This window comes from Equus asinus, chromosome 8, assembly GCF_041296235.1.
Source record: "Equus asinus isolate D_3611 breed Donkey chromosome 8, EquAss-T2T_v2, whole genome shotgun sequence".
NCBI lineage: Eukaryota > Metazoa > Chordata > Mammalia > Perissodactyla > Equidae > Equus > Equus asinus.
The window spans coordinates 50214020-50236979 of record NC_091797.1 but is presented as its reverse complement, the minus strand read 5'-3'; positions in this window follow the sequence as shown (position 1 = coordinate 50236979).

The window sequence follows — 22960 nt, the reverse complement described above, 5'->3', positions numbered from 1 at the left end:
AACTAGACCAGATGGACTTAATAGATATACATAGGACACTCCATGCAAAAACAGCAGAATACACATTCTTCTCAAGTGCACATGAAACATTCTCAAAAATAGACCGCATGTTGGGAAACAAGGCAAGTCTCAATAAATTTAAGAAGATTGAAATATCAAGCATCTTTTCCCACCATAATGCTATGAGACTGAAAATCAACTACAAGAAAAAAGCTAGGAAAGTGACAAATATGTGGAGACTAAACAACATCCTACTGAACAACCAATGGATTAATGAAGAAATTAAAGGAGAAATCAATATCTGGAGACAAATGAAAATGAAAATACCTCATACCAACTCATATGGGATGCAGCGAAAGCAATCCAAAGAGGGAAATTCATAGCAGTATGAGCCCACCTTAAGAAACAAGAAAAATCTCAAATAAATAATCTTAAACTACACCTAACAGAATTAGGGAAAGAAGAACAAACAAAGACTAAAGTCAGCAAAAGGAGGGAAATAATAAAAATTAGAGCAGAAATAAATGAAATAGAAACAAAAAAGAGTAGAAGGGTTAATGAAACTAAGAGCTGGTTCTTTGGGAAGATAAACAAAATTGATAAACCCTTTGCCAGACTCACTAAGACAAAAAGAGAGAAAGCTCAAATAAATAAAAGTAGAAATGAAAGAAGGGAAATTACAATGGATACCACAGAAATACAAAGGATGATAAGATAATACTGTGAAAAACTATATGCCAAAAAATTGGAAAATCTAGAAGAAGTGGATAAATTCTGAGACTCATACAACCTCCCAAAACTGAATCAAGAAGAAATAGAGCACCTGAACAGACCAATCACAAGTAAAGAGATTGAAACAGTAATAAAAATCTCCCAAACAATTAAAGTCCAGGACTAGATGCCATCTCTGGAGAATTCTACCAAACATTCAAATAACATTGAATACCTATCCTTCACAAACAATTCCAAAAAATTGGAGAAGACAGATCACTTCCTAACTTTTTATGAGGTCAACATTACCCTGACCCCAAAGCCAGACAAGGACAACACAAAGAAGGAAAATTACAGGCCAATGTCACCGATGAACATAGATGCAAAAATCCCCAACAAAACATGGGCAAACTGAATACAGCAATGCATTAAAAGAATCATACACCATAATCAAGTAGGATTTATACCAGGGGTGCAGGGATGGTTCAACATCTGCAAATCAATCAATGTGATACACTACATTAACAAAATGGGGAATAAAAACCACATGATCATCTCAATAGATGCAGAGAAAGCATTTGACAAGATCCAACATCTATTTATGATAAAAAAAAACTCTCAATAAAATGGGTATAGAAGGAAAGTACCTCAACATAATAAAGGCCATATATGACAAATCCATAGCCAACATCATACTAATGGTAAAAAATTGAAAGCCACCCCTCTGAGAATAGGAACAAGGCAAGGATGCCCACTCTCACCACTCTTATTCAACATAGTACTGGAGGTTTTGGCCAGAGCAATTAGACAAGAAAAAGAAATAAAAGGTATCCAAATTGGTAAGGAAGAAGTGAAATTCTTGCTGTCTGCAGATGGCATGATTCTATATTTAGAAAACCCTAAAGAATACATCAGAAAACTATTAGAAATAATCAACTACAGCAAAATTGCAGGGTACAAAATCAATTTACAAAAATCAGTTACATTTCTATACTCTAATAACAAACTAACAAAAAGAGAACTCAAGAATAGAATCCCATTTACAATCACAACAACAACAACAAAATATCTAGGAATAAATTTAACCAAGGAGGTGAAAGACCTATACAATGAAAACTATAAGAAATTATTGAAAGAAATTGATGATGATATAAAGAAATAAAAAAGATATTCCATGCACATGGATAGGAAGAATAAATATAGGTTAAATGTCCATATTACCTAAAGCAATCTGCAGATTCAATACAATCCCAATCAGAATCCCAAGGACATTCTTCATGGAAATAGAACAAAGAATTTTAAAATTCATATGGAACAACAAAATACCCCCAAATAGCTAAAGCAATCCTGAGAAAAAAAGAACAAAGCTGGAGGCATCACAATCTCTGACTTCAAAATATACTACAAAGATATAGTAATCAAAACAGCACAGGACTGGCACAAAAACAGACACACAGATCAATGGAACAGAATCAAGAGCCCAGAAATAAAAGCACACACCTATTCACAGCCAATCTTTGACAAAGGAGCCAAGAACATACAATGGAGAAAGGAAAGTTTCTTGAATAAATAGTGTTGGGAAAAGTGGACTGCCACATGCAAAAGAATGAAGGTAGGCCATTATCTTACACCATATACAAAAATTAACTCAAAATGGGTTAAAGACTTGAAGGTAACACATGAAACCGTGAAACCCCTAGAAGAAAATATAGGCAGTACACTCTTTGACATCGGTCTTAGCAGTATCTTTTCAAATATCATGTCTACTCAGACAAGGGAAACAAAAGAAAAAATAAACAAATAAGACTACATCAGACTAACAAGCTTCTGCAAGGCAAAGGAAACCATGAGCAAAATGAAAGGACAAGCCACCAACTGGAAGAAAATATTTGCAAATCATATATCCAACAAGGGGTTAATCTCCAAGACATATAAAGACCTCATACAACTCAACAACAAAAAAAATGAACAACCTAATCAAAAGATGGGCAGAGGAAATGAACAGACATTTTTCCAAAGAACATACACAGATGGCCAACAGGCACATGAAAAGATGTTCAATATCACTAATCATTAGGGAAATGCAAGTCAAAACTACAGTGAGATATCACATTACATCTGTTAGAATGGCTATAATTAAGAAGACAAAAAAGTAACAAATGTTGGAGAGGATGTGGAGAAAAAGGAATCCTTATACACTGCTGGTAGGAATGAAAACTGGTGCAGCCACTATGGAAAACAGTATGGAGAGTTCTCAAAAAATTAAAAATAGAAATACTATATGACCCAGCCATCCCAGTACTGGGTATTTATCCAAAGATCTTGAAATCAACAATTCAAATAGACTTATACATTCCTATGTTCATTGCAGCATTATTCACAATAGCCAAGATTTGGAAGGAACCCAAGTGCCCATCAACTAATGAATGGATAAAGAAGATGTGGTATGTATATAAGCAATGGAATACTACTCAGCCATAAAAAAAGATAAAATTGTCCCATTTGTGACAACATGGATGGACCTTGAGGGTATTGTATTAAGTGAAATAAGCCAGACAGAGAAAGACAACCACCACATGATTTCACTCATATGTGAAAGATAAACAACATGGACAAAGAGAGCAGGTTAGTGGTTACCAGAGGGGAAAGGAGTTGCGGGGTGGGCATGAGGAGTAAAGGGGCACATATATATGGTGACTGATAAATAACATTGAACACTTGAAATTTCACAATTTTATAAATTTTTATGACCACAATAAAATAATTTTAAAACATATGATGTACACATTTTGCAATTACTTTATTGATATTGTTTGTAAAACATTGCAGATAATTCTACAGCTATTAGGCTGTATCCAAGCACATTCTCAACTTAAGAAGGTAACTTTTCAGCCTAATGCATGTTGGTACCTCTCTCCTTATCAGAGCCAAACATAGAAACTTCATTTTTCTTACCAAGCACTATCCGAACAAGAAAGATGATTCCAGGAGTAGTTTGTACACCTCCAAAAATAAAATTCCCAGGCCTAAGACATCCAAGGGCATGTTTTTTTTTAGGTTGTTAGTGACTAAACAAATAAACATAATGAAACTGCTATATAAAACCAAATCATTCTCCACTCTTATTCAACATAGTACTGGAAGTTTTAGCCAGAGCAATTAGGCAAGATAAAGAAATAAAAGGGGTCTCAATTGGAAAGGAAGAAGTAAAACTGTCACTCTTTGTAGAGGACATGATTCAATAGTTAGAAAACCCTAAAGAATCCACCAGAAGACTATTAGAAACAATTAATGAATACAGTAAAGTTGCAGGGTACAAAACCAACATGCAAAAATCAATTGTATTTCTAGACACTAATAACGAACTAACAGAAAGAGAAATCAAGAATATAATCTCATTTACAATTGCAATAAAAAGGATAAAATACCTAGGAATAAACTTAACTGAAGAGGTGAAAGACCTGGACACTGAAAACTGTAAGACATCATTGAAAGAAATTGAAGAAGACATAAGGAAATGGAAAGATAGTCCATGCTCATGGCTTGGAAGAATAAACATAGTTAAAATGTCCATATTAACTAAAGCAATCTGCAGATTCAATACAATTCCAATCAGAATCCCAATGACATTCTTCACAGAAGAAGAACAAAGAATCCTAAAATGTATATGGAACAACAAAAGACCCCAATAGCCAAAGCAATCCTGGGAAAAAAGAACAAAATTGCAGATATCACACTCCATAAGTTCACAATACACTACAAAACTACAGTAATCAAAAGAGCATGGTACTAGCACAAAAACAGACACACAGATCAATGGAAAAGAATAAAGAGCCGAGAAATAAAACCACACAGCCATGGGCAGCTAATCTTCAACAAAGGAGCCGAGAACATACGGTGGAGAAAGGAAAGCCTCTTCAGTAAATGGTGTTGGGAAAACTGGACAGCCATATGCAAAAGAATGAAAGTAGACCATTATCTTACACCATACCCAAAAATTAACTCAAAATGGATTAAAAACTTGAACGTACGACCCAAAACCATAAAACTCCTAGAAGAAAACATAGTCAGTATGCTCTTTGATGTCAGTCTTAGCAGTCTCTTTTCAAATACCATGTCTACTCAAGCAAGGGAAACAAAAGAAAAAATAAACAAATAGGACTGTATCAGACTAAAAAGCTTCTGCACAGCAAAGGAAACCATCGACAAAAGGGAAAGACAACCACTAACTGGGAGAAAATATTTGCAAATCATGTATCTGACAAGGGATTAATTTCCAAAATATATAAAGAACTCGTACAACTCAACAACAGAAAAATGAACAACCCATTCAAAAGGTGGGCAGAGGAAATGAACAGATATTTTTCCAAAGAAGATATACAGATGGTCAACAGGCACATGAAAAGATGTTCAAATCACTAACTATTAGAGAAACATAAATCAAAACCACAGTAAGATATCACCTCATACCCATCAGAATGGCCATAATTAACAAGACAAGAAATAAGTGTTGGAGAGGGTGTGAAGAAAAAGGAACCCTCATACACTGCTGGTAGAAATGCAAACTGGTATAGTCACTATGGAAAAGCGCATGAAGATTTCTCAAAAAATTAAAAATAGAAATACCATATGATCCAGCTATCCCACTTCTGGGTATTTATCCAAAGAATATGAAATCAACAATTCAAGGAGATTTATGCACCCTCATGTTCATTGTAGCTTTATTCACAACAGCCAAGATGTGGAAGCAACACAAGTGTCCATCGACAGATGAATGGATAAAGAAGATGTGCTATGTATATACAATGGAATACTACTCAGCCATACAAAAAGACAAAATCATGCCATTTGCAACAACATGGATGCACCTTGAGGGTATTATGCTAAAGGAAATAAGTCAGACAGAGAAAGACAAATATCATATTATTTCACTGATATGTGGAAGATGAAAAAACAAACACATAGATAAGTAGAACAGATTAGTGGTTACCAGAGGGGAAGGGGTGGGGAGGAGGTTAAAGAGGTAAAGATGCACATAGGTATGGTGACGGATGAAAACTAGACTATTGGTAGTGAACATGATGCAGACTATATAGAAACTGACACAATAATATACACCTGATATTTACACAAAGTTATAAGCCAAAGTGACCTCAATAAAATAATTTTAAAAATTAAAAAAAATGAAACCCCCAAATCATTGTCTCATCCTTTCTCTAACAATCTCCAATAGAACCATTCACATATCAGGTGCTCCTTATATTTTGGTGTGTACTTTCTCCCATACCTCCTTTGAAAATTAATTTTTTGCCATTTATTTAGCTAAGCAAAATTCATCTTATCACATGTTCCTGATCAAAAGCTTCCCTGGGTTTCTTTTAGAGGGAAATGGCATTTCAAGACTACAGTCTAGGCACTAAGGATGCTCGTTGCTTCTGGGTTGATCATTGTTTCTAGGCGTCTTCAGCGGTCAAAACTAGGGTAGTTTTGTTTTACTCTTTTAAGATAAAATATCTCACAGGTTCACACTAATACTTCCTATTCAAATTTAGGACTACCGTGGTCCTCCCTTATCTGCCTGTGGGAGATACATTCTAAAACCCCCAGCAGACACCTGAAACCAAAGATAGTATTGACCCCTATATATGCCGTATTTTCTCCTGTATGTATGTATTTGAGGTACAAAAGCAAAACTAGCACAAATTTCTTTTCCTTCTTCACAATTTTATGGATAGAAGATTCCTTCTTACTGTAGATCTTAGCAACCTCAGCAACCTCTTTCCTTATTAAGTTGAGAACTTTCACCCGTTCACTTAAAGGAAGCACTCTAAGGCTTCTCTTTGGCATATCTGAATTGCCAGCATCACTACTTTTGTGCTTGGGGGCCATTTTTAAGTAAAATAAGGGTTACTTGAACACAAAGCACTATAATACTGTAACAGTCAATCTAATAACCACGACAGCAACTAAGTGACTAAGAGGCAGGTAGCATATACAGCTTGGATATCCTGGACAAGGGGATGATTCACGTCCTGGGCTGGATGGTGTGGGATTGTGTGAGATTTCATCACACTACCCAGAATGGTGGGCAATTTAAAATCTATGAATTGTCTATTTCTGGAATTTTCCATTTAATATTTTTGGACCACAATTGACTGCTGGTATCTAAAACCACAGGAAGCAAAACTGCAGATAAAAGGCAACTACTGTATAATGTATTCAACATTTTCTATATTATAGTATTTCTGTGTCTCTCCCACACTGAGAATTCTGGTTCTTAAGGTCACAGGAGTTGATAAGATTAGAATAATCCATAATTACCTATTTATCTCATACATGATGATCTCAGAATAACAATCTTATTCTCTTTTTTTTGTAGTTGTACTATGCCTACACTGTCTGAGTACACAGCCATTACATCCCATACTCTCTCCATCTGAACTCTCATTTATTATTCTATAAGCAATTACTTGTTTAATGTCCCTCACCAGTTCTAAGGTCAATGTCTTCCTAGTCACTTTGGTTCTTTGAAGATTGTTCTCTGGTTAATTCCTTAGGAAGGGCTCATGTAAATAATGTTCTCCGAATCTTACAAGTTGAAAACAGATTGTGCCCTTCACCCTTGAAATTCAGTTTTCCTGGATATAAAATCCTTGACTATCATCTTTTTTCTTTGAGTATTTAAAATGTTACTTCCTTTTCTTCTGGCATAAAGTGTAGTTGTTGAAAAATCTGATGATAATCTAAGTTTCTTTCCCTTTTAAGTAACATAATCTTTGTGGCTAGGTGCCCAAAGAACTTTTTTTCTTTTTCTCTAAAGTCCAGTAATTTTGCTAGACTATGTTTTGGTGTTGGCCATTCTAGGTCAATGTTGTCACATATGCAACGAGCTCTTTTCAATACAGAATTTGGAATCTTTTTTATTTCAAAAAGTTTTCTGGAACTGGAATTTGTGGCATTTGTTCTGTTCTCTAACTCTGGTATTTTTCCTCAGAGACTCCTATTATGTGCATTTTTGTATCTTCTTTGCCCATGTTCAATATTTGTCAGTTTCTCTCAAATCCTTTTTATATATATATCTTCATTTATTTTTGACTTTTAACCATTTCCTCCTTTCACCTTCTATTTATCTTAAGGCATTTGCTCTTCTGTTCCTTCTAGTTTAGTTTTCATTAGAGAAATTATTTACTCTTTTATTTCTGACTTTTTCTTTAGTTTTGTCACCACATTCTGAGTTTTTCTGATTCTGATTTATATTGTTCTTTCACTTGTGTCATTTTCTTATTCTCTTTTAGCTCATTTTGAAGTAGAAGATTACAATTTTGATCTGCTCTGTGGATCTTTCTTTCTTTTTTTTTTGCTGTTAAACATTTTATTTTAATTTATTTTTATTGTGGTAATATTGGTTTATAATATTACATAAATTTCAGGTGTAGGTCATCATATATTTTGATTTCCGTGTAGATTACATCATGTTCACCACCCAAAGACTACTTACCACCTGTCACTGCTCACATGTGCCTAATCACCCTTTTGCCCTCCTCCCTGCCCGCTTGCCCTTTGGTAACCGCCAATCCAGTCTGTGTCTATGTGTTTCTTTGTCATTGTTTTTATCTTCTACTTAGGGGGAGATCCTATGGTACTTGACTTTCTCCCTCTGACATTTCACTTAGTATAATACCATATTGTCACAAAGGGCTGGATTTCATCATTTCTTATGGCTGAGTAGTATTCCATTATGTGTATATACCACGTCTTCTTTATCCATTCGTCTTTTGATGGGCACCTATGTTGCTTCCAAGTCTTGGTTATTGTGATAATGCTGCAATGAACATAGGGGTGCATGTATCTTTATGCATTCATGTTTTCATGTTCCTTGGGAAAGTACCCAGCAGTGGAATAGCTGGATCATATGATAGATCTATTCTTAATGTTTTGAGGAATCTCCATACTGTTTTCCATAGTTGCTGCACCAGTTTGCACTCCCACCAGCAGTGTATGAGGGTTCCCTTCTCTCCACATCCTCTCCAACACATTGGACATTTATGCCATCCTTTTGTTGTCTCTAGGGGTGTTATTTTGCTCTTTAATATGTTTTTCTTATAGTAACTTTGTATAGCATTTGATTGCTATAAGTTTCTCTGCTCGTTTTATGTGAAGCTCATTTCCTGAACTTTTAGAAGAAGGCATGGTTCAGGAAAACTTTCCTAACTTCGTAGAACTCCCACTTCTGTTGATTGTAAGCAACAAAATGTACAGAACGCAGTGTTCAAAAATAACGTGGTTTGCTCTCTGAGTGTTCTTGGGTGTGTCCCCCCCTCACATGCATCTGAGATCTTCCCTTTCCTTCCTCTCTATTGGCCCTGTCCACTACCAGCGTGTTTTCTTCAGTGTGCTGTGCTGTCCTGGAAGGGAGTCCAGGTGGATCAATTTTGAGCGTTCATAGGTCTCCAGATCCTTCAGACCTTACTGCAGACCCCTTACACTCGTTTGCTGTTGGACTGTGTAAAATCTCTCTTCATTGCTGTGGCTGTCTCCTGGTGTTCTCTGTGTTCAGGTCCATCAGATCCCCTGGCACTTCCTATTGCTTTCTCTTACACAGATGTTGATACCATGCTGACCTTGTGGCTGTTAGTGTTTTGACCTCACCCTCTTGTATTTTGGAATTTGTGAAGATGTGTTGTTACATAGTTTTATTGTAAATACTGTCCATGGATTTTTGGTTTCATTATCTTGTTTCTCTATCTGGTTTTTTTTCCTGCTTTTTCTCCCCAAATCCCCCCAGTACATAGTTGTATGTTTTAGTTCTGGGTCCTTCTAGTTGTGGCATGTGGGACGCTGCCTCACTGTGGTCTGACGAGTGATGCCATGTCCGCGCCCAGGGTCCAAACCAGTGAAACCCTGGGCCGCCGAAGTGGAGCGCGTGAACTTAACCACTCGGCCACTGGGCAGGTTCCCTCTATCCGATTTTTAATACACTTCTTTATCTTAGAATAATTTTATATTTACAGAAAAGTTGCAAAGGTAGTACAGAAAGTTCTAGTATACCACTCACCTAGTTTTCTCCACTGTTAACATCTTACATTACCATGATACGTTTGTCAAAACTAAGAAACTGAGGGGCTGGCCCCGTGGTCGAGTGGTTAAGTTCGCGCACTCCGCTGCAGGCGGCCCAGTGTTTCGTTGGTTCGAATCCTGGGCGCGGACATGGCACTGCTCATCAGACCACGCTGAGGCAGCGTCCCACATGCCACAACTAGAAGAACCCACAGCGAAGAATATACAACTATGTACCGGGGGGCTTTGGGGAGAAAAAGGAAATAATAAAATCTTAAAAAAAAAAAAAAAAAAAAACTAAGAAACTGACAATGGTACATTGCTATTAACTAAACTCCAGACTTTATTTGGATTTTATCATTTTTCCACTAACATCATCTTTCTGATCCAGGATCCAAATGCATTTAGTTGTCGTCTCTCTCCAATCTCCTCTGATCTGTGACCGTTTATCAATCTTTCTTTGGTGGTCATGACCTTGAGAGTCTAGAGGAGGACTGGCCAGATATTTCGTAGAATGCCCCCCAGTCTGAATTCGTCTGAGATTTTTCACGTGATTATACTGAGCTTGGGGGCTTTTGGAAAGAATACCACAGAGATGAAGAACGCTTCTCGTCACATCATGTCAGAGGGTACATGATATCCACATGACATCACTGTGATGATAACCTTCATCACATGACTAAGGTGGTTCAGGTTTCTCCACTGTAAAGTACTATTTTCCCTTTGCATATTCAATTCTTAATAAGTGCATCACTAATTCCATCCCACCCTAAAGGGAGGATGATGGGAATTAAGTTCCACTTCTTGGAGAGGGACAGGCAGTATCTATGTATATCATCTGGAATTCTTTCGTAAGGAAAATTTGTCTCTTCTTTCTCATTTACTTATTTATTCAATAATTTATTTGTATCAGTGTGGACTCATATTTATTTTATACTTTGGGTTATAATCCAATGCTTCTTTATTTTGTTGCTCAAATTCTTGTAGCTCTGGCCATTGGGAGCACCTTGAGGTTGGCTCCTGTGTTCTCTGTTTTTAGATGGGGATTCAGAAACACTTTGATACTGCTACCATATTTCCCTCTTGCATTCTCCCCACTATTTTTCTGTGTGAAAATTATTTTACACAATTATAATCATAAATATGTACATAAAAATTGTATATTCTTATTTGCTACTGAAGTTCTTTCTGTCTCTGCTCTACCTACAGAATTTTATTGTGGGAGCTATACTTTGCAGGCTACACATATGCCCAATTATTTTCTGAGAATTATTTTTTCTAGTTATCCAAAAGGGGAAAATGAAGAGAAAAGCTATGTACAAATCAATCCAAATTGTCCAAGACCTTTACACTGAAAACTATAAGACACATAAAAACAGAGAAAAAGTAAAGAAGACCTAAATAAATGGAGCGATTGTACCTTATTTATGGATTAAAAGACAATATTATTAACATAGAATTTCTTCCCAAATTAGTCTATAAATTCAACAAAATTCCCATGTAAATTTCAGGTCTTTTTGTCAAAATTTGCAAGCATTTTAAAAAACTTATATGAAAGTGCAAAGGATCTAGAACAACCAAAGCAATTCTTAAACCAACAGAATTGGACATTCAGAGGAAGTGGTAGCTCAATTGGCCATGGTGAGCTGAAGCTCATGCTGTTTGGGTGCGTGCATAGCCTTCATCTCTGCTACCACGGCCACTCAATTCATGTTCCCAGTTCTGTGATGACCAATGACAGAGGCCTGCTAATGTCAACTGGCCTGAATCACTTTGCCTACTTAGTTGTTTAATGCCTCTTCCATGGTGGATACTTTCTGATAGATATTAACATGTGATACAAAAATCTTCACATTTTGTGCCCATTTTCATATGTCTACCCATATGCCTCTAACCCAGACCTCCTTGTCTCCAATCCTCCAGTCCTTCTCCTTCCAAGCTACTGACCAACTGCCCAGAGACCTGTGAATAGTCTCATCTAGAGCCACTTCTTCCACACAAAGTAGATGATAAGCTTTGCGCTCTTGAGAAGACTTTCCCCATCTACTGTCTTTCAAGGCGATCCTAGGTATGGCTATAATCCAGTTGCTGTCTATTCTCAGATTATAGCCACATACCGAGCCAATCACCCATAAACCAATCATGGGCTTTTCTCTCTTTTTTCAACTGGTTGTATAGGACCTACCATATAGGTGGAGCTGGGGGAGAGCCCTAGTGAAATTGTGGCAGGTGACATGAAAGTTTAGGCTACCTGCTCATGGGCTTACTCATGCCCTCTGGTCCTGATCAAGCTCAATCTCAGATGTACCATTTCAATTTTATGATGGACTGCAGCTGGGCCTGTCTGACTTTATGATTTTATGTTTCTACAAACCCATTCTAATAGTCAGTGCTGGTCATAAAGTTACCTGGTGCTCCACATGCCACATTCCATCTCTACCTGGACCCAATAATATACCAGGAGCTGTTTTCCAAAGGCAATAATTCTGAGTGGCAGACGGCGTAGCCTTGCTTCAGAACCTCAGAGGCTTGCTTTGTGATTCTTCCACTTAGGGCTTGACACAAAATCCACACAGCAACTTTTTCAACCACTGATACCTCCAACACCATAGGATCTGCTAGGTTGTATGGCCCAGTTGAGCCCTTTCCTGCACCAGGACCTACTCAAAGCTGGCAACCTTTCAGGCCTCTTGGTAGTGAGTTGTAGCCGTATTCGCATGTGTAAAATATATTGCCTCTAGAACTCATAGAGGCCCACTAGATGCTGTGCTCCCTCTTTTGTGTTAGGGGATGCAAGATGCAGCAATTTGTCTTTACTTTGGAGGGTATGTAACAACACATCCCTGTCCACTAGACCACTGAAAACCTGTCTGAGTTGGCAAGTCCTTGAATCCTTGTAGGGTTTTTTTTCCCATCCTCTGGAGCACATGTGTCTCACCAAGGCCTCCAATTTGCTCAGCTCTTCTTACTAATCCTGCCTGATAAGCACAATTTCGTTGATGTAATGGACCAATGTGATGTTCTACAGCACTGTTTGAAATACTAAAAAACTGGAAATAATCTAAATGTCCATCAATATCCATGATTGACTAAATCAGTGTATAATGACCACATGAATGAGCAAGCAGCCATTAAAAGGAAACAGGTCTATAAGTATATAAAGGTCTTTATGATATAAATGGAAAATTAAGTTACAGAGTACTATGTGTAATACGAGCCAATTTATGTAAAAATAAAAATAAACATGTTTATATATGCAAGGAAAAGATTTGGAAGGACAGATAGTAAACTGTTGTGTCAGTGGGCTTCTCTAGGGTGGAAATGAAATATGGGAATAAGAATTGGAGAAAGGAACTTTCAGTTTTAATTTCTACAAGATTGGCAGGAAATTCTATGTTGCTCAATAATGCTTTGGGCATAATAGGATGATTTTGAGGAAATGTAGAAATACCATGTTTTTGGCTCAGATATCACATGTCTGAAACAGGGAGCCCATGAAATTGAGGGAGAAATGAACATCTAGGTCATATACACTTATCCACAAAACAATGTGGTCTTCAAGATTATTATTTGAGCTTTCCCCTCCTCTTGAACATTCGAGTTACCTGAAATTTTCCTTGCTTTCTATATCTCTCTATAATTATATTTGAACATGTAAGTTTAGAAAATTCTTTGGGACTATGGACATACCTCGTATTATTGTGCTTCACTTTATTGCACTTCGCAGATATTGCATTTTTTACAAGACCTTCCACCAGCAAAAAGATTATGACTTGCTGACAGCTCAGATGATGATTAGCATATTTGCAATGAAGTATTTTTATTAAGGTATTCATATTTTTTAAACAAAATGCTTTTGCACACTTAAGAGACTACAGTATAGTGTAAACATAACTTTTATCTGCACTGGGAAACAAAAAAATTCTTGTCACTCACTGTATTGCAATATTTGCTTTATTGCAGTGGGTCTAGAACCAAACCCTCATTGTCTCCGACATATGCCTGTATTCCCGTAGATCAAGTCCCACTGGGTCAAAATGTGTGATCCTCTCCACAATTCATGTAACCTGTTGACAGGTCATCCTCCAGAATAACTACCATTTCCAGATGACATTGCCAAAGCAATCCCCACATCCTCAACTTCCTGAAGTCTTATTTATTTAGTTTGGATTGTATTTATTCTTCTGTGCACATCACATCAAAAGCCAGCAAATTCTGCCTAAGTTACTAAGAATGAGGCGAGCCCACTTTCTGCCAGTGTGCTAGCCAAGACCTCCATGCCCAGAGCTTTATTTACTGTGTGAGAACAAGTCACTAAACTTTCCTGCAGTAGTAGCATCATTCTCCCACAGGGGACCTGAACAGATAAAACACAAGATTTAATGGTAAAATAAGCTTGGGGAACGCTGGGGTGAATCAAGTTTTAAAAATTTCTATTCTACCAGATATTACAATGCTTTTAATCAGCTAAGATACATTGTGAGTCTCCAATAAAGGAATAAAATCTTCACCATTTCTAAAGCTTATTTGACCACAAACCCTTTTTTTTATTTTATGAACATGTCTCCTGATTGACATTCTGTGGAACTCACTTTGGGAAATACTACATGATAGTTATATGATGGAAACAATACATGTATTTTTTTCACTTAACAGCTTTTTCATTTGGCTCTGCTGCAGCAAATTGCGATTAGCATTCATTGCGAAATTTACGATATACCTCCTCCCAGTCTTTTTTCCTTCACTGTTCCAATTAGAGTACTAACTTCTTTCTCTTGACTCTCCATCAGAAGTATGTTTTCATTTTAAATTTAAAACGTTTCCATACTTATAGGTCGGCCTCTCAAGATTTTCAACGTTTAATAGAGGAGGTAAGACTTATTCACAAATAACTATAAGATAAACTTATTTCAAGATATTGTAATTAATAATTATTTCTCATTTATAATTATTTATATATTTAAATATATTTAATAATTTAAATAGTATAATAATAAAATTACTTAGAGACATTACAATTAAAATAATAATAACATTTCAATTTAATTACCCATTATGATTCACGTAAGTATTGCTGTAACTTGTGCTCTCTCCATAAAATATTTAAATGACTACATTGTAGCGTTACATCGGTGCATATAAAAAAAAAGTTCACACTGAGTACTCATTGACCAATTAGATAGGTGATGTGTGTATGTGTGATATTAGATCACACACACACGACACATGCACTGCAATAAAATAGCATCTTATGTGATGAATGGTTACAGTGAAATGCAGTTCAATCAAAATTTTAGTGCTGTGTTTAACGGAAAATATTTTCCACTGCTTCAGTTATTTAAGTTAAAATTAAAATTAATTAAAATTAAGTAATATTTAAGATACTGTTTCTCAGTTACACGAGCGAAATTTCAAGTACTTACCAGCTACATGTGGCTAGTAGCTACCAGATCAGAGAGATGCAGCGTCATCAGGGAGCTTCTCAAAAGATAAGAGAGACTTACACACATGGTACACTAAGGGGAGGCCGCTGATGAAGAGGGAGAGTGGGTACTGCACAGTGATGGACAGGGTCCCCAAGGAGATGTGAGGACGTAGGATCCAGAGGGACCAAACTTGGAGAGAAGAAGGGACATCTTACTCCAGTCCCAAAGCTGCCACTGTGTCCTCCTACTCCATCTCCATATACCCCATGCCCCATGTCTCTAAAGAAAGTACATAAGATAAGAGTAAAGTCTCCAAAGATCATTATGAAGGAAGGGGAGGCAGTATGGGATGTTTTAAAAGAGCATCATACAGAGCTTGATTCAAATCCCAGCTCCACCATTTACTAAGTGACTTTTGTCAAGTTATTTGAACTTCTGAGCCTGTTTCCGTATAATCAAAACAGGGAAACTACCTATCTTAAAGACTGATGTGAGAATGAAACAAGATAATGCACACAAAGAAATGTTCAGCACAAACTGTCTCATTAGAAGCACTCAGTCTCTCACATCAGATATTAAGAACCCCCCTCACCTATTTCATAAATTTGCCTGATCCTACATCTGATAGTTATGAGGAACCCCAAGCCTAGCATAGAATAAGTTATAGTGGGCAGAGCTGTCAAAGCCCAGAATGCTAGTGGTGGGCTGAGAGCATCACAGAAGATTGGATATTTTCTAAGGTGCTTTCCTTTGACCATGATCTTTTTCAGTAAGGCCTTATGCAGCTCCTGCTCTCACATCAAAACCATACTGTGAGATAAGTTATAAGGAAAAGATGGCCAGGTATCCTAGTTTGGTATCATACATTTGGCCTTTCTTCCCTATATCTCTGAAAATCTCAACACCATGTGACATGACATTTCACAAAGCACTTGAGAGGTCTCCCCAACTTTGTGAGTGGAACACCTTTCCTACCCCCTTGGAAAAGGCATTCTTCGGTTCTCTGGTAGCCAGGTCCCCTCAGATGGAGAGCCAACACCCAGTAATAAGGGAACCTCCTCTGAGGGAAGATGACCCAACATCCCACCCTCCCCTGCCCCCACCACGTGCCTACCCACACCACCATGGACAAGCTTTGGGAGTGCTGAAGAACAGAAAACTTCTCCTCCCTCCAAATTATCTGCTCCTACCAGTCATTTTCCCTACCTCCGCTAATTGGTTGGAAGTTCTAGTCACTCTATACTGTCATTTTTGAGGTGTAATTTCTCCAGCAGTAAATCAGAACACTGATATGAGTAGGTGTGCAGAATGATTTGATGACTTATAAAAATGATGTGGTCTCCATAAAGCTTGCGTGCAAGTGTTTTATTATAAGGCATTTCAAGCAGTCAAGAAAGGAGGGACGACAAAATAACAGGCTCTTAGTCATCAGCATCTAGATTGTTCTCACTTCCGCCGTGTTGACTTCAGATGTTTCTAAGGAAATAAAAGATCACAGGTGTGGTTGAAGTCCTCTTAATCCCTCTGCTTGAAGTTGCAGTTAATTATTAATTGTTAATCATTATTATTTAAACTTTAAACTTAAATACTAGGTTGTGAGCACAGAAGTAATAAATCTGAAAACAGAATTCAAAGGCCAAGTGAAATTCTTCTTCTCAGGTTACTCTGAGCTTTAATTTAGCTAGTTTTAGGGCATGTTTTCATTTGCAGTGCCATTGTTTTCATTTTTCAAAGAATCTCCAAACTCAGAATTAGAATTCATTGTGCTGTTAGATTGTGAACAAAAAACAGATCCACATTTGGTTTGAAATTCCTACCTGGCTTCAATCTAAGTTATTAAAGTTTAAAACGCCCAAAGACATCAGGAAGAGCTTGTGTAATTTCACAAGTTAAGATACTTGATTTTATATTTTGTTTCCCCATAGAGTACCTCTTTAGGGTTGCAAAAATCCCTGAAAAATAACTGAGTTTTGCTCCTGCCCAAATGAATCTCTTCCTAGTCAACTGACTTTTTATTCATTTCCATCAAAATCTGAATGTTTGCTTATCTACCAATTCATTCAAATTTACGTATCTCAGGTGAGAGCCCAGCAAACGTAATAACTATGTAATTTTAGTTATTCATTCGATTTTAGTTAGCGTTCTAAAGTTTTACATCCTAGAAGATGGGACTGTCCAAAAATTTAGAGGTTTTTTTTGTTATTTTGCAAGGACCCATTTGGAAAATCCAAGCTTCCTCCTCTTCCCCTTAAGTTCCTTAATTCAAATTATTCTTTGATAAGGCATTACGCGCATTCTTAGAGAAGGAAATCTCCATAAGCGTGTGCTCACTCTCTTTCCCCACCTACAGGTCAAAGACTAAAATAACTCATCATCTTTCTAAGATACTTCCTTCTCAGAGTTCTTAAACCTTCTAAACTGTACAAAATTATCTTATTTTCCTCCAATACAGGAATTTCTGTAATACTCTCTACTTCCTCTAATTTGTTACTACATTCTATCTTGCACTATATTTATTTTCTTCCTTCCTTCCTTCCTTCTTTCCTTCTTTACTTTCTTTCTTTTTGAGGAAGATTGGCCCTGAGCTAACAACCGCTGTCAATTCTCCTCTTTTTTGCTGAGGACGATTTCCCTGAGCTAACATCTGTGCCCATCTTCCTCTATTTTATATGTGGGACACCTGCCACAGCATGACTTGATAAGCAATGCTAGGTCCACGCCTGGGATTCAAAACGGCAAACCCCGGGTTGCCAAAGCAGAGCCCACAAACTTAACTGCCATGCCACCAGGCCAGCCCCTTGCACTACATTTATTTGTGGACAAATCCTATATCTTAATTTAGACATTGGCTATCCTAAGGGGCAGGTCTATATCTTACCCATTCTTTTTATTTCCATAGCACCTGGCTCAATGCTTTGCACAGAGAAGAATGAATGAAAGGACAAATGATCAAATAGACAAACATACCAATTCGGAGACAGATTCTCATTCATCCTCATTTGGTCTTGGTTATATAACAAAAGGTGACAACCACAAGAAGACGCTCCCCAGTGGCATGATACAGTAGGGCCTCCTTATCCATGGGGGATAGATTCCAAGACCCCAGTGGATGTCTGAAACCGAGGATAGTACTGAACCCTATATGTACTATGCTTTTCCTATACGTGTAATACAGTGTGGATATGCTGGACAAAGGGATCATTCACAGCCTGGGCAGGATGGAGGAGGACAGTGTGAGATTTCAACACACTACTCAGAATGTCTTGCAATTTAAAACTTATGAATTGTTTATTTCTGGAATTTTCCATTTAATATTTTCAGACTGCTGTTGACAGAGGGTAACTGAAACCGTGGAAAACGAAACTGCAGATAAGAGAGGACTACTGTACAGCATAAAGTGCTGCTGAAGGATGGAAAGAATGTGACTTTGAGGATCAAATTCTTGCCTTTTTCAATCCTAGTTCCGCCACTAGCCAGTCAGGGAGTCGTTGGTTAAGTGACATTTTCTCTCAACCTCACTTTCCCTTTCTCTAAAGATAATAATATTTATCTTGTAAAAGTGAGTGAATATTAAATTATATGGCATAAGAGAAAGTGTCTTGCTGTCATAGTAAATAAATAATGACCATCATGACTGTTCCTGGAGAGCGTGCTTGCTCACAAAAAGATGGAAGATCCAGACTCCAGGCTTGACTCTGCCATAGGCTGATCAGCTGTACAACTTCGAGCGAGTCATTCACCCTCTCTGGGCCTCTCTTTTCTCATTAGTGAAATTCAAAAGTTGTGTGTACAATCTTTGCGGTTTCTCCTAGTTCTGTGATTTATAAAATAAATGTTTAACATATTAATTCGTTATCATAGTATGTCTGAGTGGAGGAACTCCATAATTTCTTTTTTTTTTTAATAGAAACACAGCTAACAAATTTATAGTAACTACTATTTCTAAGTTTTGTTTCTCCTATGAGAAAAATAAGAATCCAGCTTTAAGAAGAAAAAATCTATGCAATGTTCAGAAAAGAGCATTTAATTGCCTTTATATATGACACCATCCATTGAGCATATTTTTGCTTCAACATATTTTTGCTGAATGAATGAATGAATAATGTTTTAGTGGGTGTTTGCCAAAAGTTCCAAGAATAATAATGCATATTCCCTACTAGGTTTGATTCTTTATAGATAGCCAGCTTAGCTTTTTTTTTCCCTCCAAAAATTGGCTTTGAGTCATTGATATGACTCATAACTTTAAAAAACAGGTTGAACCTGAATTGCCCTGGCAGGAAATGAGCAAAGGAGCATAGTACAAGTGAAAGGGAGATGTCTCTCGCCAGAAAAAAGATAGTTCTTGTTTTCATTTTCTAGTTCTCAATGTGAAATGAGGAAATGTCAACAAGTAGCTTTATTCTCATCTCTCTGATTACGCTGGTTAAAATAGTAAAATCAAATGCAAAATACAGAGCAATTAAATTTCCAAGGTTCCAAAAGGCACATTTTTCCAGTGTGGCTGGCCTCCCCACTCCACCCCTAGATGAGTCACTCAATAGAAGGTAAGCAGAGGAAGAGGAATTGACGTTCTGTGGGCAAAAAAGCACATACCAGGTTTCAAGAGATCCAGGTCAGACTTTGACCCACAAAGAAATTGTTGATGTCAGACAGGGAGACACTGATGGTAAGAGCTAAGAGATACCTATCAGAGAGAAGTGAAGATGACCTAGCACAGCCAGCCCTGCTGGTACCCTTTCAAAGGGGAGAGACGGCAGAGGAGTAAGATGTACAGGTGACACTGGGGAGGGGTATCTGACTGATGTAAGGAGTCGATGCATTTGCTCATTATAGAAACTCTGCTGTATTTGAAGAAGAATTCTAGAAAGGTAAAAGGTTGGTTTCAGCTCCTTGCTTTCAATATCCTCTCTGCAACCCAAATATCTGGAAGCCACTTTGCCTTCTTCTGGGCTATTTTTTCCATGGATAATGGCATGTCCTAGCATTTGTCCGGAAACCCATAAAAGCAATTATTCTACTGAAGTAAACTAGACACTCTGGGAGAGTATAACACTGTTAAATAGAGGGGGTGGTTTCAGCCCTTAGTCAAGTGTAAGGAAGTTCCCCACGACCACCCTACAATGTGGGCAAGAAAGCCCCCTACCCTGGAACCCGTGCTTTAGAGAGCTCATGCTTGCCATGTCCTCCCTCATCACCAAAGGGAAACACCAACCTGGAGCTCAAGACCTCTCTTCTAGATCACATTCCAGGTACCCAAGACCCTGGAATTCCCTTTCCAAATAACCCTGAACTCTCTTCCAGGTCCTGCACTGGTCTCTTCTCTAGGTCTGGCCCAACGGTGCACAGAACAGCTAGAATATCCAATCCTAGTCCTGTGGTGGCCATGGACTGCTTGCTGAGGAGGTGGTGGAAGGTAGATAGATGTGTAAGTCTAGGGTGTTCACACACGCCATGTGGCATAAGCCCTCCCCAGTCCAGGATGGAATTGGTAGTAAGAAGAGTAGAGGGGTGGCCAGGGGGGTTGCAAGTGTACAACACTAAACGGTCCAAGAACTCTAAATTTGACCTTTCCTTCCAATCATGAAAGTACATTCATCAATATAGGAAGATAGAACATATTTTGTTTAGCAAGTTGTTAGCTTGGTTTATAACTTTGAGACCTATGCCACGTGGGCCTCCATTTGTACTCTTGCCTGAGCCCTGCGAATGTTGGAAGTTGGGTGAGGGCACCATGTATTCCAACCCAAGATTGGTTATTTATTGCTTTTATGGTGACAGAGTGTTTGAATTTGGTCAGTGGCGAGGGATTGTTTCTTTGATACATATCAATTTTTCAGTCTGTCAGAGAGATTGTTATGCTCTCCATCATAGAGCAATTTTTAACCTAAAGTCAAGAATTCATGACAATACCAGAATTTTTAGTGTAAAGGAAAACGAAGGTGTCAGCTTGGATTATCGTTTCAAGACCTCTTTTCTAAGCATCTACATGAAAAGACACGGTGAGTTCTGAGAATTTAGCAAATTAATGAATTTTCTGTATTTTGGTTTATTTTAGAAAGAGCACTATCATAATGTTTAAACATCTTTCATTCTAAAAAATTGTTTAAGAGATCTCAAAATTTGCACTGGTTATTACTATGGTAACTATCTTGGGCTGCTGTCCTCATTTGCCTTGCTGCTCTACAAACCATAAAAATACCAAATAGACACCGAAGTCTTGTTAAACATATCTTAACACACACAGAATTCTGTTTTATAGACTGTCTCTAACACTGTTTAAGGGGCCTCGTTGCCAAGGAACCTTGTCATCACAGGATCTTGCGTGTGCTCCTAACAGCAATCTTGGGCAACAGCATCATTGAAAAATGCCAATTACCACAAATAGAGATGTTTCGAAAGTCTTTGTACAAAAGAGGTAGGATATATTTTACTTTTCTTAGCTTCATCACCATGTTATTTGGGCTTTGTGCATCCAATTAATAATTTGAAAAAGATGTTAAATTCCATCATCTTATTGGTTTGGTCACACAAATTATAGTGGTAAAAGAACACCCTGAAGGGAATATAGATTCACTCACTATTCAGATGACACCCAACCAGATAAGGATAATTCTTTCCAGTGATAAATGTCCACAGCCCAATCCAAAGTCTTCAGAAGAAGGCGACAGTTCCTCCTTCATTTCTCCCCTTCCAAATGAGTGCATGTAGCCCAGGTAGATCCTTTCACAAAACCCTGGTATTTTTCAGGCGCTCTTCCTTGCCCTGAGGCATCATGTTGCTTTCATTCTATGCAGCCTCTACTGGCTGCTCAGTTGCCTTGCCTTGCCAGTACAACACCAAGCTGGCATTTACTTGCACTTCCTCTTGCTAGACCACAATCATAGCTGTCATCACTAGCACCACAGATACTCCCCTACCAATGTCGTTCCTCACCCTGACCCCTGCCAGCCATCACTGATTCCACCACCACTGGCTCTGTTTGCTCTCTTACTGCATTAGTTCCTTGGAGAAGCTGAGAAAAGAAGGGACATCTGGAGTATAGATTTTCTGTTGTTCCATGCAGATTCTTGACATTGCTCTTTCACCAGAACAGTATGAGTCAAGGCAGCTATCTACCCTTCTATATGGAAGGGCTAGACAGTTCTATTTGTTTTCTCTGATTAACAGGCTGTGTAATATCCGTTCCTCCAGAATGGTCTTTTAACATCTTATAAGTCCCTATCATAACACCTGTCTGTATCTCCTTGCATTTACTTGTCCACAAGTGCTATGAGGGCAGTATGTACCTTGAAGACTATTATATCTCTAGCACCTTGTCCTGCCACCCATGAGTGCCCTATAAATGTTTCTCAAACTGAATGGAACATCAAAAACTTAGGGCAACAACTATACAGGCATCTTTCAACACTACAGTGTGTATCTACTCACCCTCTTCCCCAGTCTTCACCCACCTTCCCAGCCCAACAAACCCAAATTATGATCAAAGAGAAACTCACTTATCTCCCACACCAGACTTGGTCTCCAGGCCCAGCCTCCCAGCATATGCAGCTTGTTCTGGATGGCTGGGTTCATTTTAGTCTTGGTGGCTAAGGTTTTACTACAACTACTCAAAGTTAGAGGTGTAACTAGGAAAGGAGGGAGAGGCCCGTTTATGCTTGGATCCACGAGGGACACAGCACAAGCTCCCACCGTGGAAGCCATGCTCTACATTGTAAGGGCTTTAGCCTTCACACAATGGCCCCAGAGTCTACTCACCTGACCTGGTT